Below are 18015 nucleotides of genomic sequence, written 5' to 3'. Positions count from 1 at the left end.
AGAAACTAGTGAAAATAAATTTGATAAAATAACTAACTCTTTAAGATGCGATGAAAATTTTAACGATGTAGATATTGAATGAAAAGACATCCTACTTTTGCTAACATAAAAATAGATAATACTTATCTATGAAAATTTAGAAAACATCTAAAAGATACCCAAAAAGGCAGGAAAAAATGCAAAAAGTTGTTACTTTTACTCTAGAAAGATAATAATGGTAATGAGAAAGATTCTATTATTAGAACAGAGCAAATATTATCCGACTATCACAGGGTCATAGAAGGACTAACTGATAATATAAAACTTATCAAAATTGAAATTGACACTCATCCTTCTAGTATAGGATAATGAAAAAACTATCGTCTTTTTCAGATATAAGATTAGATCACCATCTATATTGGACTTTTCATAAAAATTTAAAGATTGCTAAAATAAAAGACGAAGCATATAAATAATATTTAAAGGGATTAGATGTCGATATGACTGAGCAGATAAAAAGAACACAAAAAACTATACTCTCTAATAATGATGATATAATAGGAGAGAGATAATATAAAACTACTTCAAAACTACTATTTCAAAAAGCAAACTACTTCAAAACTACTATTTCAAAAAGCACATAGCTAGTTAAGGATAAAATGGACAACAAAATAAAAGAAAGAAAGGAAAGTAATAACGACCTATTGACAAAAGAAAAAGAAGAAAACAAAAGTAGTGGGACCCTAGGTTTTATATAATTACAAATGACAAAAGGGTCACTATTAGTCTATTTCTTCTCTTATCTTCTTGTTTCTTCTTACTTATCTTCAGCTTCTACATCTTTCTGATTATCTTCTATGTGTCAGTGTTTTACTAGGACGATGTTGACATCGCGTCTTCTATCATCTTCTTCTATTTTGGAGAGCAAAATTCACATGTTCCTTTGGCGTGTTTTTTCATCTCACATAATCTTTGTTGTATCTGGGGGCTAGATTTAATAATTTCCTTATTAATTAAATCAATCTTTGTCTCCATGTATCGTTTTGCTAATGGTGGAGTATTTTTAGTTGGTGCAATCATGATGGAAGAGTGTATTTTCATTCCTCCATATGTCCTGAATTCTTTCTTAAAAATGTTTTTCATATTTTGTAACACAATTCTTAATCCAATTGCACGTCTGTTGTGGATATCTTTTTCGGCGAACATTTGAAATATCTTGTCTTGGAAATTATTTATAATATTAAAATCTTCAGCTTTACCGATCTATATGAAATGATAAGCTGGGTATCTTTCGTCTTTGTAAAAATCAGGTCTAGCAGAAATAAACTTAAGGACCAGAATATCTTTTACTGTAATCGTGGGTTATTTAAATAGCAATCTTTTACTCCGTCTTGAATCCAAGATGGTAATCGAATGATTTATGGAAAGTTTGGAGTAGTTAAATAAATCGAATTAACAACTCCAAAATCATACCAATAACTAATTTCTTGCGGAGATGAATCTTGCAGATAATTTATTCTAGATTAAATTTCTGTAAAATTAATGTATCGGTTTGGTAAAGTTTTGAGAGAAAATAAATCTCTCATTATCTGTTCTTGATTTTCTCCTGAAAGTATTTTATCAATTTTTTCTTCGATTAATCCCAAAGTAATTTCTTTTTGAGGTAATTGGGGTCTGAAAGACATTTTATCATACTTATCTGTCCGTGTCTCTGTGGTAGTAGAAGTATTATCATCTTTTTGAAGTTTTATCAAACAGGTAATAATATCATGAGCGTCGCTACAGTGACTAATCCTGGATGTTATCATTGCACAAATGCTGAGTAGTTTATCAGCAATCTGTTGATCGCAATCGAAATTGGCTATTTCGATTATATTAGAAACTGCGGTTTGTATATCTTTGAAGCCTTTATCAATATCTTGTAGACGGTTCTTAATTTCTTCCATCTCTTGTAAGAAAATCTGCTGCAATATTTTTGTTAGTACAAATAATTTCAATATCAAAGGAATATTCAGACAACAACATTTTCCATCTAATAAATTATTTGTATTTCAATTTTGACGGAAGATTATTGTGAATAAAGGCTGTTACCTGTGTATTATCAGTTCTAAGGATAAATCATTTAGGTAGTATTCCTAAAAAGCTTTTTACTTGCTTTTTATCAACTAATTTATCTGGGAAGACAGATATCTTTTCAATGATATGACTTTGTAATTTTATACCATTTTGGTCGATTATCATTCCTAGAAATTCTATCTCATTTTTATTAGGCTTGCTTTCTTTTTAGAAAGTGTCAATCCATTTTCTAAACATAAGTTTGTAAACTTGTTTAAGTGTGTTAAGTGTTCTTCGATACTATCGGATAAAATTAAAATATCATCAATGTAGACAAATATATAGTTATAATCTTTAAAGATATTATCCATTTTTCTTTGGAATATCTATGGTGCGTTTTCTAATCTAAATGGCACGACTAACCATTCATGCTGTCCTTTGATAATGTTTATCCTACTTTTGCGATGAAATTTTTTAATGATGTGTATTTATTTATCAAATAATTTAGAATAATAAAAAAACTACCTTCTTTTTCAGATATAAGATTAGACTATCATCTATATTGGACTTTTCAGAAAAAATTAAAGATGGCTAAAATAAAAGACGAAGCTTATAAATGATATTTAAAGGGATTAGATCTCGATATGACTAAGCAGATAAAAAGAACACAAGAAACTATACTCTCTAATAATGATGATATAATAGGAGAAAGAGATAATAGAAAACTACTTCAAAACTACTATTTCAAAACGCACACAGCTAGTTTAGGATAAAATGAACAACAAACCTCATTATAAATTACTAAAGGAAGAAGACCCTTGAAAAATAGAACAAGATCTGTATGAAATACAAAGAACGATAATTTATTTTGGAAACTTAATGTAATGACCCATTAGGTTATTTTGAGAATGAGTCCTCCTCCTTTCATACGAGACCCTTCCCGTAAAATTTTAATGGGTTATTTGGACTATTCGATAACTACGGTTATTTAGTTGAGGGGTAACTTTAGATAATTAATTTAATTGGTGGGCTAAAATAATAATTTAGTTAACATATTATACCACTTGTTCCATAACTATTAAAATAAGTTAATAGGGTTATCAATTTTGATTCTTAATTTATTAAGAAACGGAAGAGAAGGGAGCACAGACGAGACCAACGAAGTCGACGGAGAGGCTGCGCAATTAGGTGAGTAAATGCTACCTACAATTATTATAATGGTAGCAGAATGTCAAACCTATTATACCACTGTTACTAACTAAATTTTCTTATGGTTTTCAAAATTGTTTTTAGCCATTAACCAAATTATTTTCTAATTATGGCTTAAGGACAAATACTTCATATTCTGGAACTTCAAAGGTTGTTAAAAACCAATATTTAATTGGGTAGTCACTGGAAGAATTTCCATAGGATTTATGGACAAAATGTAATTGGGCTAATGTTCTTTTCTTTGTGGTTGATGTTACTAATCCATAATTAATTGATTTTAATCTTGAATTATTCTTCTTAGTTATCATATTATGATCTAGGTTCTTGCTAGATGGATATAGAAAATTAAATGTTAGGTGTATTTTATTGTATGAATACCATTAGAATTATGTTTTTGGAGGAAGTAAGACTTAACCCTAGTCTTAAATTCAATACTATGAGACTTGATATACTAATTGACATCAAAATTAGAAATTTGAGTATAGATTTGGGTCTAGGCTAGACATATAATAATATGGGTGTTGTTAGTTTCGAAATCTTATTGTAATTATTTATTTGATTAGATTATACTTATTTGGAGGCCCAACGAAAAGGGAAGGCTCAAGTACTGGAGTAATTGCTCGATTAATTAAGGCAAGTGAATTTCTAAACCTAAGTTTAAGCTTATAGATGCTTGTATTTCCGTGTCATATATACTAGGGAGTAATGAAAATTGGACTGGGTTATTGACTGTATGATTGACCTTAAAAATGGAGATGAGGGATATAAAATGGTGATCTAATGACATGTATTGGTGGAATTGATATGTTGTGATTATGGGTTTATTTTGAACATGCGAAATGACTATGTTGATGTGAGATAGGAAAAATTATTATTGTTGTCATATTATTATCGTGAATTATATGAACATGAATTGATTGCATTGGTTCTGACATATTGTGTTGAGATTGAAAATGATATGAAACAAAAGAGGTCGGGCCACATGCTCCGTGGCAGGTATTATGAAACAAAGGGGTCGGGCCACACGCTCCGTGGTAGGTATTATGAAACAAAGGGGTCGGGCCACACGCTCCGTGGTAGGTATTATGAAATAAAGGGGTCGGGCCACACGCTCCGTGGCAGGATATATGTATTGAGGGGATGGGCCACACGCTCCGTGGCAGGTTACATGGACAGAAATGTCCCCCATGGGTTCCGGACTGTGATTCAGCGGATGTGTACCGATAGGACAAACATGCATCATTTCATTGCATTGCATTGCACCTTTCTTATATTTGTGAATTTGTGTTTACCCCTATATTGCTCTGTGTGTGCTGAACTTGATTTGGTATGATTCATTGACGAGACTATTGATGAGTATTTGTGGACTGTATTACTGTTGTTATTGTACAAGTGTAGAGTTGGGCTGATTTTATGCAGGTTGTAGTTAAGGAGGTTCGGTTAGGAGGACAGGAGTACTTGTATCTATTAAGCTTTGCTTAGTTTTAGTTATCCACTTGCTGAGTACCTTGTTGTTTGATACTCACCCCTTGCTTCCACACTTGTGTAGGTTGTGAGCCCGAACCTGCTTGATCTCCTACTATTTTCTACTATATCCGAGGCTATCATTCTGAGTGTTGAGGTAGCTGTTACATCCATCTAGCGGATACCTCTTACTCTTTTATTATGTTTTAGTCCTATTCTAGAGACAAAGACATTGTAACTGTATTCTCTTTCGTACTTTGGTAATGTATTAGTGGCTTGTACACGTGACAACCAGTCTTGGGGGATTGTGAGATTATTTATTTATTTATTTTTGACTAAGTTAAACCTTGCTTTATCTCAATTACTTTCGCATTTACTTTCTGTTGGTTATTAGGCTGACTCATCTCGGTGGGTGGAGATGAGTGCCATCACACCCGTATTTGGGTCGTGACACTTAATAATTAAAGAAAATCCATAATTTAAAAGATATATTAACACAAAAAGAAATAAAGATTGATGAATAACCTATAGTTAAAACCATAGTAACTATAGGATCCTATATTGCGAACATAAAAATAACCGAAAGATAAGGAGGAAATTATCTAAAATGGTAAGATCAGATTCAGAAAATTCTGAAATAGAAGATCTCATAATAAATATAAAAGCACCAAGTTAAAAGACAAATGTGACATGATAAACCTAAAAATGAATGTTAACAAATCAGAAGACATAGATTTTAATCCTAACATTGCCGAACTTTCCACTAAGGCTGAGACTAGCCAAAGTTTTAATAAATCCTCTAGGGCTTATGCAGGTATAAATGACTCTCTAAGAGCAAAAGATAATCATACACCAATAGGATCAATGAAAAATGAAGCAATTAATCCATTTAGAATATACGTAGATTTAAATTGCATTAATAATACTGAAGAAGCTATAGATAAATGGAAAATCTCTTTAAGGATAGCAGTTACAATAAACAAAATGAATTATGATACAACTAAATATTTTATAGAACGAAGTCTATTAAATAGTGTATTAAGATTTTGGCAAAATCTAAATGAAGTCACTAAAATTGATATTTTCGGCACGAATGATAATATTGCCAACCTAATTACAAGGGCTACAGAAGCTACAAGATTAGAATTTGCTGGAGAAGGTAATTTTTTAAGAGACCCTGCAATGATAAAGAAGTATGAAATTGCCTTGTTACGATTGCAACTATGTGATATGTGCGAAATAGATAAATATATTTGTGTTTTTAAAGATTATTATTACTATGTTTATAATAGAGTAAAAAATACAGAAATATATTTACCAATATTTTAAACTTCGATACTAGACCCTTGGGGCAAAAAATTAATAGATACTTATAATCTCGGAGCATCAGATACTTTAGGAAAAAGAATAACCTATTTAAAGGACAATTTAAGCATATGGTGTGCAGACGCCATATTAGCCAAGGCAACTAAAGGTTTAAGAAAGAAAATAAGCCTTTGTTGTGATAATCTAAAAATGTCAATAATGATTGGATGTGAAAGTCCTTATTATTATAAAAAGATTAAAAGAAAATATAAAAAGAAGAGACTCTTTAAGAAAAATATTTTAAAAAGAGGAAAGCAAGATATTACAAAAAGAAAGAGTGTACTCGATATCAAAAACCTTTTTACAAAAGGAATAATACAAGAAAAAATCCAAAAGAATGCAGATGTTACTACTGTAAAGAGATAGGACACTATGTCAATGGATGCCCAAAGAAATTTGCTAATAATAACAAGAAAATAGAAATCGATGAAGATAACGAAGAAATGATAAATTTGGAAGAATTTATACAACTAAATAATTTTGAAGAAGTTGAATCAGACGATACAATTTTTATATTAACTGATACGGATTATTATTCATCATCAAAAGAAGACAGTCAAGATGAATAATAAAATAGAAACTATTCAGGATATAATAGAAGAAACGATAGAACAAACAGGAGAATATAAACAAGATATACTTATAGATAAAACAAAATTAAAACAAATACAAAAAGAAAAGTTTTCCTTAACTAATTACTCAATACTTGACGTAAATATACTTGAAAGATTTGGCTTAAGAAAATGACAACATCATTTAATTTACGGATTAAATATCCAAGAAAAAGCTCTAGAAGTTTCTGTTACTTTTAATAAAGTAATGATTTCTTTATTATCCAAAAAAAATATTCAAGATAAATTATGAAAAAATAAAAACTGAAATAAGAAATACTCTTGGATAGATACATATAGGAGCAATCCAGATAATATTAAAATCCACATTCCGAGAAGGATTAGACACCCCAATAGATTTAGCTATTATAAATAATAAGATAATAAACAGGAAAGAAGCCTTCTTAAGAATACTACGAGGAAATTTACAATACGGAAAGATTAAATTTAATGTTTATCCTAAAATTTCATACCATCTTCTAGATAAAGACTTTGATAAAAACTTTAAGCTTAATACAAGATTTTAAAAGAAAAAATTTCTTTCACAAATAAAATAGACCCTATTCAATAACATATGTAATCTCCTATGCTATTTAAAATACACATCATTCAGATTGCTTTGCCATAAAAGATACAATAGATTATCCCATCTATTCGAAGAAGTCAATCAGATACAAATGCCTAGCATAACAGATACAAGAAATAAAAAATACACCATTAGACTTAGATTTAAACCTTAAACCCTTGTATAACCAACAAGATCCAACCTCTTGATTATCTTTTGATGAAACTCGAGTCATAAAACCTGCGGCGATAATAAGTAAACACAATCAGAAAGATTTATAAGAACTATTTTAGAAGCAAAAAATGATGAAATAAAAAATTATAAGATAAAAGGCGAATATTTTTAACGGCATAAGATTCGTTCCTGTCACAACCCAAAATGGGCCGTGAGTGGCACTCACTCTTAACCTCCTAGGTGGGAGAACCAACGATGTGAACCCCAACCTATAAAGTACAACAACAACGCGGTAGCTCAAACTTATAAAATAAGAATGAACAATCCACAAGAGTTTACTACATAACGTTCCCCAAAATCCGAAAGTCATCACATAAAGGACATCTAAATTCTAAAACTAAGTCTGAAAACATCAAGCACCAAAATGAACAAATAACAAAATGTGTCCGAAAACTAAAGACACTATGCCATAACCGAGGGAATCCATCACGAGCTAGAAGGATAGCTCACCCTGAAATCCGATGATCTTGAGACTGACTAGAGCTGAGGTCGAGTCGAAGTCTGTGGAACACTCGCTGCACTCCACAAAATAAAATAAGAAAAGATACAAGTAGGGGTCAGTACAGGACAACATGTACTGAGTAGGTATCATCGGCCAACTCAAAATAGGAATCAATATGCAATAAATAATAGCGGGAAATCAACCATAGCACTTAATAGTGGTGGAAACCAACAAGATCAAGTGACAACACAATGAACAATTTCATAACCAATCAACAATATCAAGATCACATCTAAGGACTCAAGCCTTCACATCACAATCTTTTGGATAATGAGTTATTGGAGGTTGAATAGTATTAAGTTGTTTTAATTTGTTTTCCTTTAATATTACCGTGCCAGAACGTGACACCCGATCCAAATATACCGTGTCGGAATGTGACACCCAATCCAAATATATCGTGTCGGAACGTGACACTCGATCTAAATATATCGTGTCGGAACATGACACCCGATCTAAATATATCGTGTCGGAACATGACACCCGATCCAAATATAATTAATTTATCATTCTTCATGATTACATTCCACTTTATTAAAAATATTTCATCAAGCCTTCTTTATTCAAGGCGCCATTTTTGATAGGGCAAGTTCAAGATTATGGATTTCATGGCCTCGGGATTTTAGACCAATCACAACAACATATCAACCATCCAAACCACAATAATTAAATGCGTAGTAAACTTCACACGTTACTCAATGAATATCAATCGCTATTAAGAGTCTATCTATGATATAGAATAAAAAACCATAACCTACCTCAACCGAAGAACCGAAGTCAAGCAAGCTAATTCACCAGTGATTTTCCTTCTTAGATGATTTAAAATGTTTCCAATCTATCAAGTGTATAATATTCATAAGTAAACGAATCTGTAGACACCAATATTATGTTTATGTTTAACCTAGACCCAATATTCACCTAATTCTATAATTATTTCCTTAATTCCAAACCTAGGATTAAGTCCTAATTTCTCCCATTAATATAACTCTAATGGTATTCATATCATATAATATACCTAATATTTAATTGTCTATATCAATATATCAAAACTTGAATCATGATTTGATAACTATAAGAAAATCATAAATCAAAACCAAGTTTTGCAAATCCATACCAAAACACGAAAATCAGTATTACTTAAGAATTATTTTATCCAATATGTTGCATGTCTATTCTATAATATAACATCCATTGGTCATCATAGACCAATTACTGGTCATAATTACCTCATAATGACCACTAGCCCTTGTTGCAGTAACTAATAGAAACAATATTTCACTTTGCAAATCCAACCTTACAACAATTGAAGTCTTAACTTTTTCTAGTACACTAATATAATATTTAACCCAAAATCAACTAAAATTATTGTTCAATGATTGGACATAGTTATTCATAAACCTATTTCCCCCAATTCCCAAGAAACTACAACACGTGGACTTACAATTATCAATTTCCTTATATGACCATTTGAATAAAATAAAATTAAAAAAATGAATTTTCCTACCTTTGCAGCAATCATAATTCGAGTATACATGTGCAAACTTTGAAACCCAAATTGAGTATGTTTACCTGAAGGTATCGACGCTCCCTCTTCTCTTTTCTTTTCTTTTCTAATTAATTAGGGCAACTAATCATGAATTAACAAATAAATAAAAGCTAAATACCACTAATATATTTTTATATGTATTAAATAAGTGGTATAGGGCATTAAATAATTACCACTTTAGCCCATTAACTACATTATTTATCTAAAGTTACCCCTCAACTAAATCATCATAGTTATCAATTAGTCCAAAGTACCCATTAAAAATTTACGAGGTGAGTCTTTTTATGAAATAAAAAGTTCTAGTTCTCAAAACGACCTAATGGGTCGTTACAATAGATACCAATTTACCCACCGTTCGTCCCCGAACGGCCAAGAGAAAAGCGAGGGTTGAAAAGGGCACCTGACTCGATGAACAAATGTGGATATGTTTCACGCATATCAGCCTCAATCTCCCAAGTGGACTCATCAACAGGGCGAGTCTTCCATTGAACCTTCACAGACGCAATCTCCCTTGATCTCAACTTGCGAACCTCCCTATCAAGAATAGCTACAGGCTCCTCCTCATAAGACAAATTCTCATCAAGCAAGACTGAATTCCAGCGAATAATATAGTTGTCATCAACATGATATTTCTTTAGCATATACACATGAAACACTGGGTGTATTCGGACAAACCCGAAGGTAAATCCAATTCATAAGCCACCTCTCCAACACGCTTAAGAACTTTAAACGGCCCAATATACCTCGGACTGAGCTTAATTCATTTACCGAATCTCACCACACCCTTCATGGGTGAAATCTTCAACAACACTTGCTCTCCCTCCATATAGTCCATGTCCCTGACCTTTCGGTCTGCATATTCCTTCTGCCTGCTTTGAACTGTTAGAAGCTTCTCCTGAATAAATTTCACCTTGTCTAGTGATTCCCTCAAAAGATCAGTTCCCCAAGGTCTCACCTCAAATGCATCAAACCAACCAATAGGAGACCTACATCTTCTCCCATACAATGCCTCAAATGGAGCCATATCAATACTCGAGTGATAGCTATTATTATACAAAAACTCTGCCAGGGGTAGAAACTGATCCCAATGACCACCAAAATCTATCACGCATGCACGAAGCATATCCTCTAGCACTTGAATTGTCCTCTCAGATTGCCCATTGGTCTGAGAGTGAAATGCAGTACTAAGATCCAATCTAGTACCTAACTCAGCATGCAAGATTCTCCAAAAGTTAGAAGTAAATTGCGTACCTCTATCTGATATGATAGAAATCAGAACTCCATGTAATCGAACAATCTCGCGGATATAGAGTTTGGCTAACTTCTCTGCATCATAAGTCACCTTGACTGGAATGAAGTGAGCAGACTTAGTTAACCTGTCAACAATCACCCATATAGAATCAAACTTACCCAATGTCTTTGGAAGTCCGACCACAAAATCCATTACAATCCTTTCCCACTTCCATTCAGGAATGGGCATTCTTTGAAGTGTCCCTCCAGGCCTTTGGTGTTCATATTTTACCTGCTGACAATTTGGACAATGGGCAACAAAATCAGCAATCTCACGCTTCATTCTGCTCCATCAATAATGCTGTCTTAGATTGCGATACATATTGGTTGCACCAGGATGTATAGAGTACCTCGAACTATGAGCCTCTGTAAGAATAGTCTGGATCAAAGTATCAATACGGGGCACACATACCTGCTCTTTAATCCTCAAGACGCCTTCCCCATCTATCATAGCCTCTTTGGCCTCTCCCTACAAGACCATATCACGAATCCGGCTCAGCTTCTCATCATCAAACTGCTTTTCCTTAATCTTGTCAAGGAAAGAAGATCTTGCCTCCACACAGGCTAAAAATCCTCCTTTCTCCGTTACTTCTAGCCTCATAAAGTCATTAGCCAGAGTTTGAACCTCTCTAGCCAATGGGCGATGGAAACCTGCAAATGAGCTAAACTTCCCATGCTCCCTGCTTTTCTGCTCAAGGCATTGGCCACTACATTAGCTTTTCCGAGGTGATAAAGAATAGTGATATCATAGTACTTTAACAATTCCATCCACCCCCTTTGCCTCAAATTCAAGTCTCTCTGAGTGAACACATGTTGTAAGCTGCGATGATCTGTATACACTTCACACTTCACCCCGTATAGATAATGTCTCCACTGCTTCAGTGCAAATACAACCGCAGCTAACTCCAAATCATGAGTAGGGTAATTACGCTTATGCACCTTTAATTGCCTTGAAGCATAATCAATTACCTTCTTCTCCTACATTAGCACTGCACCTAAACTAGAATATGATGCATCATAATAAATAATGAAATTCTTACCTTCTACTGGCAGGGTAAGAATCGGTGTAGTAGTCAATAAGGTCTTGAGTTTCAGAAAACTCTCTTCACACTTATCCGACCACACAAATGGAACTTTCTGCTTGGTCAGATTAGTCAGCTGGGAAGCAATAGAAGCAAATCCCTTGACGAACCGGCGGTAGTAGCTAGCCAAACCAATAAAGCTCCTTACCTTTGAGACATTAGTGGGCCTTGCCCAACTCTTCACTGCTTCAATCTTCTGGGGATCCACCATCACTCCATCTTTAGAAACCACGTGCCCTAAGAAAGACACTGAATCAAGCCAGAACTCACACTTGGAGAATTTGGCATATAACCTCTTCTCCCTTAACAATCCCAGAATAGTTCTCAAATGCTCTTCATGTTATTTTTGGCTCTTTGAGTAGATCAATATATCATCAATAAAAACAATAACAAAGAGGTCCAAATATGGCTTAAATATTCCATTCATCAGACTCATGAAAGTAGCAGGTACATTTGTAAGCCCAAAAGACATTACCAAGAATTCATAGTGACCATACCTGGTTCGGAAAGCCGTCTTCGGTACATCTGTTTCCCGTATTTTCAGCTGATGGTAACCAGACCTCAAATCAATTTTTGAGAAAACACAAGTACCCTCCAACTGATCGAATAAGTCATCAATGTGAGGAAGGGGATACCTATTTTTAATAGTCACCTTGTTCAGCTGCCTGTAGTCTATGCACATACGAAGGCTACCATCTTTCTTCTTTACAAATAAGACTGAAGCACCCCAAGTAGAGGCACTCGGTCTAATAAAACCGTTACCCAACAACTCCTAAAGTTGGGCCTTTAACTCCCTCAACTCAGCTGGGGCCATTCTATAAGGTGGAATAGAAATAGGGCGAGTACCGGGCTCCAGATCGATACAAAAATTTATATCCCTATCAGGTGGCATACCTGGTAAGTCTGCGGGGAAAACATCCATAAACTCACGCACTATCAAAATAGACTCAATCGATGACACTTCAGAACTGTCATCCCTGAGATGTGCTAGAAAGGCTAAACAACCCTTACCCACCAACCTTTTAGCATGAAGAAAAGAGATAATCTGCACTGGGGCGGGAAGATAGTCACCCTCCCACACTAACTGATCCATCCCAGGCTTGGCTAATGTCACAGTCTTAGCATTGCAGTCTAAGATAACAAAATTTGGAGAGATCCAAGTCATACCCAAGATTACATCAAAGTCAACCATCTCTAGAATAATCAAATCTACATAAGTTCTGCTCCCCACAAAAGTCACAAGACAAGACCTATACACTTTCTCAACTAGCACAGACTCACCAACAGGTGTAGAAACACGAATAGGCATGTCAAGTAAGTCACAATGTAAATCAAATCCATCAGCAAATGCGGGAGATACATAAGAAAATGTGGATCCAAGATCAAACAATACGAAAGCCAAGTTATCGCAGACCAGAAGAATACCTGTGATAACAACATCGGATGCCTCTACCTCTTACCTCCCAGGGAAAGCATAACAATGGGCTCTGTCACCTGTCTGACTATTTCCCTTGTCGGGCTGTACTCCAGTAGTTCCAACCTGCCCGCCACCCCGGTCGGACTAGCGACCACCACGACCTTGGCCACCACGTCCTCCAGAATGGCGGCCCCTACCATAGCCGTCGCCTCTACCTCTAACTGCTGGGACTCTATAACCCTGATCATGCCAAGCCTGACTCTGCCTTGGATAATATTTTCTGATATGTCCAGGCTCACCACATCTGTAACAAGTCTTAGGGTCAAGAGTGGGTCTTTATGAAGACGAAGAAGATTGAAGATAACCCCCAAAGTTAGAAAAAGGCTGACTAGTCTTTAACGGACCTCCATCTGAAACCTGCAATGAAGACTGAATAGGACGGGTCGAATAATCTCCAGAACTTTGCCCTCTGGAGTAAGAACCACTAAACTCACCTCCTTTATGAAACTTCTTGAATGTTGTCTCTTTAGTTAAGTTATCTGGCTTCACCCACTCTACCTCTATCACAAAATCAACCACTTCCTAAAAGGATTTTGCTGAAGCAGCAACCTGTAAAGCTGGAATTCGCAAATCTGACCTCAATCTCTTCACAAAGCGGCGAATTCGCTCCTCTGGACTGAAGCAAAGCTGAGTAGCATATCTGGATAAGGCATGAAACTTGGCCTCATAAGCGGCAACATACATCCTCCCCTGCTCTATATTCAGGAACTCGTCTCTCCTCCTGTCCCTTAAGGTCCGGGGAATATACTTCTCCATAAAATAGTCAAAAAAGGTTGCCCAGGTCATAGGTGGTGCCTCTACTGGTCAGCACTCCATGTGAGACCGCCACCACATTTTGACGTCTCCTTGAAACTGGTATGTCACAAACTCAACACCAAATCATTCTACTATATCCATTTTATAAAGCAGCTCATGACAATCAACAAGGAAATCATAGGCATCCTCAGATTCAGTACCCCTGAAGACTGGGGGTTTCAACTTTAAGAACTTAATAAAGAGATCATGCTGGTCACTTGTTATTATCGGACCTGTAGTTAATTGAGGAAATATGCTTTTTCCCAAAGACGCAGTTATGCGGGGAGCCATAACAGCTGTATGTTGAACTCCTGGAATATGAGGTGCTGGGGGAGCTTGTCCCTGATCGGATAACTCACTAAGATAGGTGAGAACCTGGTGGATCATCTCTGGAGTAGGCTGGGGTGGTGGTTCCCTCTCATGAACCTACTCCTCCTCTAACTCAATATCATCTCTAACTACCTCATCAGCCAGTAGAGGGGTCGCTGCTCTTTCCCTGGCTGGCCCAGCTGTTTGGACCCTGCCCCTGGTGGGCTTTCTTCCGCGACCTCTACCACGGCCTATCGTTGCTACTCTTTCTCTGCCTACAGTCCCAACGGCTGGATCAGGTGCTCTTGTTGCTCTAGTTCTAACCATCTGTGAAAGTAAAGTGAACAAGGTCAGATACCAATTTGTATCACCTAGATACCAATTGGATTCAAGTAATAGCACGAAAGAAAGAAGGAATGGAGTTTTCCTAAAGTCATGTAGCCTCTCGAAGAAAAGTAAAGGCGTCCCCGTACCATTCCGCAAGACTCTACTAGACCAGTCCTTGTGTGATGAGATCAATAAACCTAAAGCTCTGATACCAAGTTTGTCACAACACAAAATGGGCCATAAGTGGCACCCACCCTTAACCTCCTAGGTGGGAGAACTAACGATATGAACCCCAACTTATAAAGTACAACAACAACGCGGTAGCTCAAACTTATAAAATAAGAATTAATAATCCACAAGAGTTTACTACATAACGTTCCCCAAAATCCGAAAGTCATCACATGAAGGACATCTAAATTCTAAAACTAAGTCTGGAAACATCAAGCACCAAAATGAACAAATAACAAAATGTGTCCGAAAACTAAAGACACTATGCCATAACCGAGGGAATCCATCACGAGCTAGAAGGATAGCTCACCCTGAAATCCGATGATCTTGAGACTGACTAGAGCTAAGGTCGAGTCGAAGTTTGTGGAACACTCGCTGCACTCCACAAAATAAAACAAGAAAAGATACAAGTAGGGGTCAGTACAGGACAACATGTACTGAGTAGGTATCATCGGCCAACTTAAAATAGGAATCAATATGCAATAAATTATAGCGGGAAATCAACCATAGCACTTAACAGGTGGCAACCAACAAGATCAAGTGACAACACAATGAACAATTTCATAACCAATCAACAATATCAAGATCACACCTAAGGACTCAAGCCTTCACATCACAATCTTTTAGATAATGAGTTATTGGAGGTTGAATAGTATTAAGTTGTTTTAATTTGTTTTCCTTTAACATTACCGTGCCGGAATGTGACACCCGATCCAAATATACCGTGTCGGAACGTGACACCCGATCCAAACATATCGTGTCGGAATGTGACACCCGATCCAAATATATCGTGTCGGAACGTGACACCCGATCCAAATATAATTAATTTATCATTCTTCATGATTACATTCCACTTCATTAACAATATTTCATCAAGACTTCTTTATTCAAGGCGCCATTTTTGATAGGGCAAGTTCAAGATTATGGATTTCATGGCCTCGGGATTTTAGACCAATCATGTCACGACCCAAGCCTAGGGCCTAGATGTGACATGGCGAATGAGGAACCCGAAAGTACCTCAAACAAGCCTGTTAGCATTCTTTTAGCCTTTCATAGGTAATGATGATAAATAAACAAGCGGAAATCATAATAAATCTTCAACTTACATATGTCCAACAATACCTCTAACTATTAGATTTAACGGGGCTAAGACAAGTCCCTAGCTCACCCTCAATCATAATAGAAGAAATTCCATAGTAAAATATCTTAACATATCATAAACTAGAAAGATAAAGGAGTATTGTTCCCGGAACATGGGAACTCACCAAAAGTAGTCTTCAATGGAATATCAACTAGCCACGTGGAGGAGAATGAGGAGGAGCACTGATCCCTACATGGTGATATCATGTAGGCAAAAGAGTATGCATTAGTACTTTGAATGTACTAAGTATGTAAGGATGCATGAACATTGAGGAAACATTAAAACATTTATGTAATATGGAACATAATTTAATGTATGCATAATAAATCATATATATATCCTTAAAACATTTATTTTGTGGGAAATTAACCATAACCGACATTTAAGACCATGCGAGCTATTACATGGAATCCAACATAACCCCCTACGTTGGCCGGGGAGACTACTTGCCGGATACAACTCCGTCAACTTCATTCGTTTCTTTAACTTTAACTTTAAGGGCTATTTATGGATCTATTAGCCTAAGCGTACAAGGGCTCCTATGTTGGCACATAGTTAATGAGACAAGGGGTTGCTACTAGGATTCCCTTACCGAATCCCACCTCAATGCCTCATTCGGTGCTAAGTCAATCCCACAGAATAGTTTAATACTTCAAAATATTCATAGCATATAACTTGAGAATTCAAACATCATATTCGGTAGAATAGCTCATTAAAACATTTGATAATTCAAATATGCAAGAATTGTCCTTATTGCATAAAGAATCCATGATTCATATCATTTCATCATTCTTTCATTTCATAAGACTCCCTTTTTGATCATAGATATTACTTTCATAAATATTTATTTGGAGTCAAAGCTTTCAAGTCAAACTTTATTAAAAACATAGTAAAACTAGGTGGGTTCAAATCACTTCAACTTGCAAATATGTATGTAAATAAATATACATAAATACTTTGAAATCCATTAATTAAAAATCATGCTTTAAACAACCCACCATGAATTTCAAGAACCTTTAAATAGATAAATAAAAGAATTACTTGTAAACCATCAATTCGTACATATGAAATTATGTTGCATCAAAATAGAGCAATAATCATTAGTTTAACCATGATTCATATTATTAAGTAAAATTAAGAATTACCATAAGAAAATATTACTTGAAATCAAGAGACTTAATTGAAAGAGTTTTTGGACTACATGGGTGGAAGAACCCATGGATAAATACCCACATAACTTAGAGTAGAGCTTAGAGAAAATAAATATAATTTATCATATAATCAAAATAATTTAGACATGAGAGTAGAAGGAATACTCTCATTGAAGCCTTACATACCTGGAAACCGAAGCTTTAGTTGGTACCGAAAGACTTAATGACCACTCTTGAGTCCTAGCTTTTCTCCTTGCCAGAACGTTTTGTGTACTACCCGGAATATATGAATTACCGGAATAGTATTTCTTCACTACTAAGAACTAAAACTATATTTGAGAATGTGTAAAGAAGTGTATAGAGAGAAGATTTGCTTGAGAAAGCTTGATGAATAAAATGAGGAAATAAGGTGGGTATTTATAGGTGGGAAAGAGGACCTAACAATAAATAAAATAATTATAAATAAAAATCTGAAAATTTAGTGGAATATATTGATGTCATGGATGATGTTAAATGGAGGACAATTTATGTCATGAGTGATGTCAAATGTATCTAGATCTTTCTATGGTAGGTGAAATGAGTTATCTTTGACAGAATACTCGTTTTGGGAGCTACGTTTGAATAAGATAAATTCCTTATTAGGATTTGGTGTCGTCATAAGAATTGTAGATATGGAAGTCTAGTTTCA

This window comes from Solanum dulcamara, chromosome 5, assembly GCF_947179165.1.
Source record: "Solanum dulcamara chromosome 5, daSolDulc1.2, whole genome shotgun sequence".
In the NCBI taxonomy this organism is placed as follows: domain Eukaryota; kingdom Viridiplantae; phylum Streptophyta; class Magnoliopsida; order Solanales; family Solanaceae; genus Solanum; species Solanum dulcamara.
The sequence above is the reverse complement of the archived record's forward strand: the minus strand, read 5'-3'. Positions refer to the sequence as shown.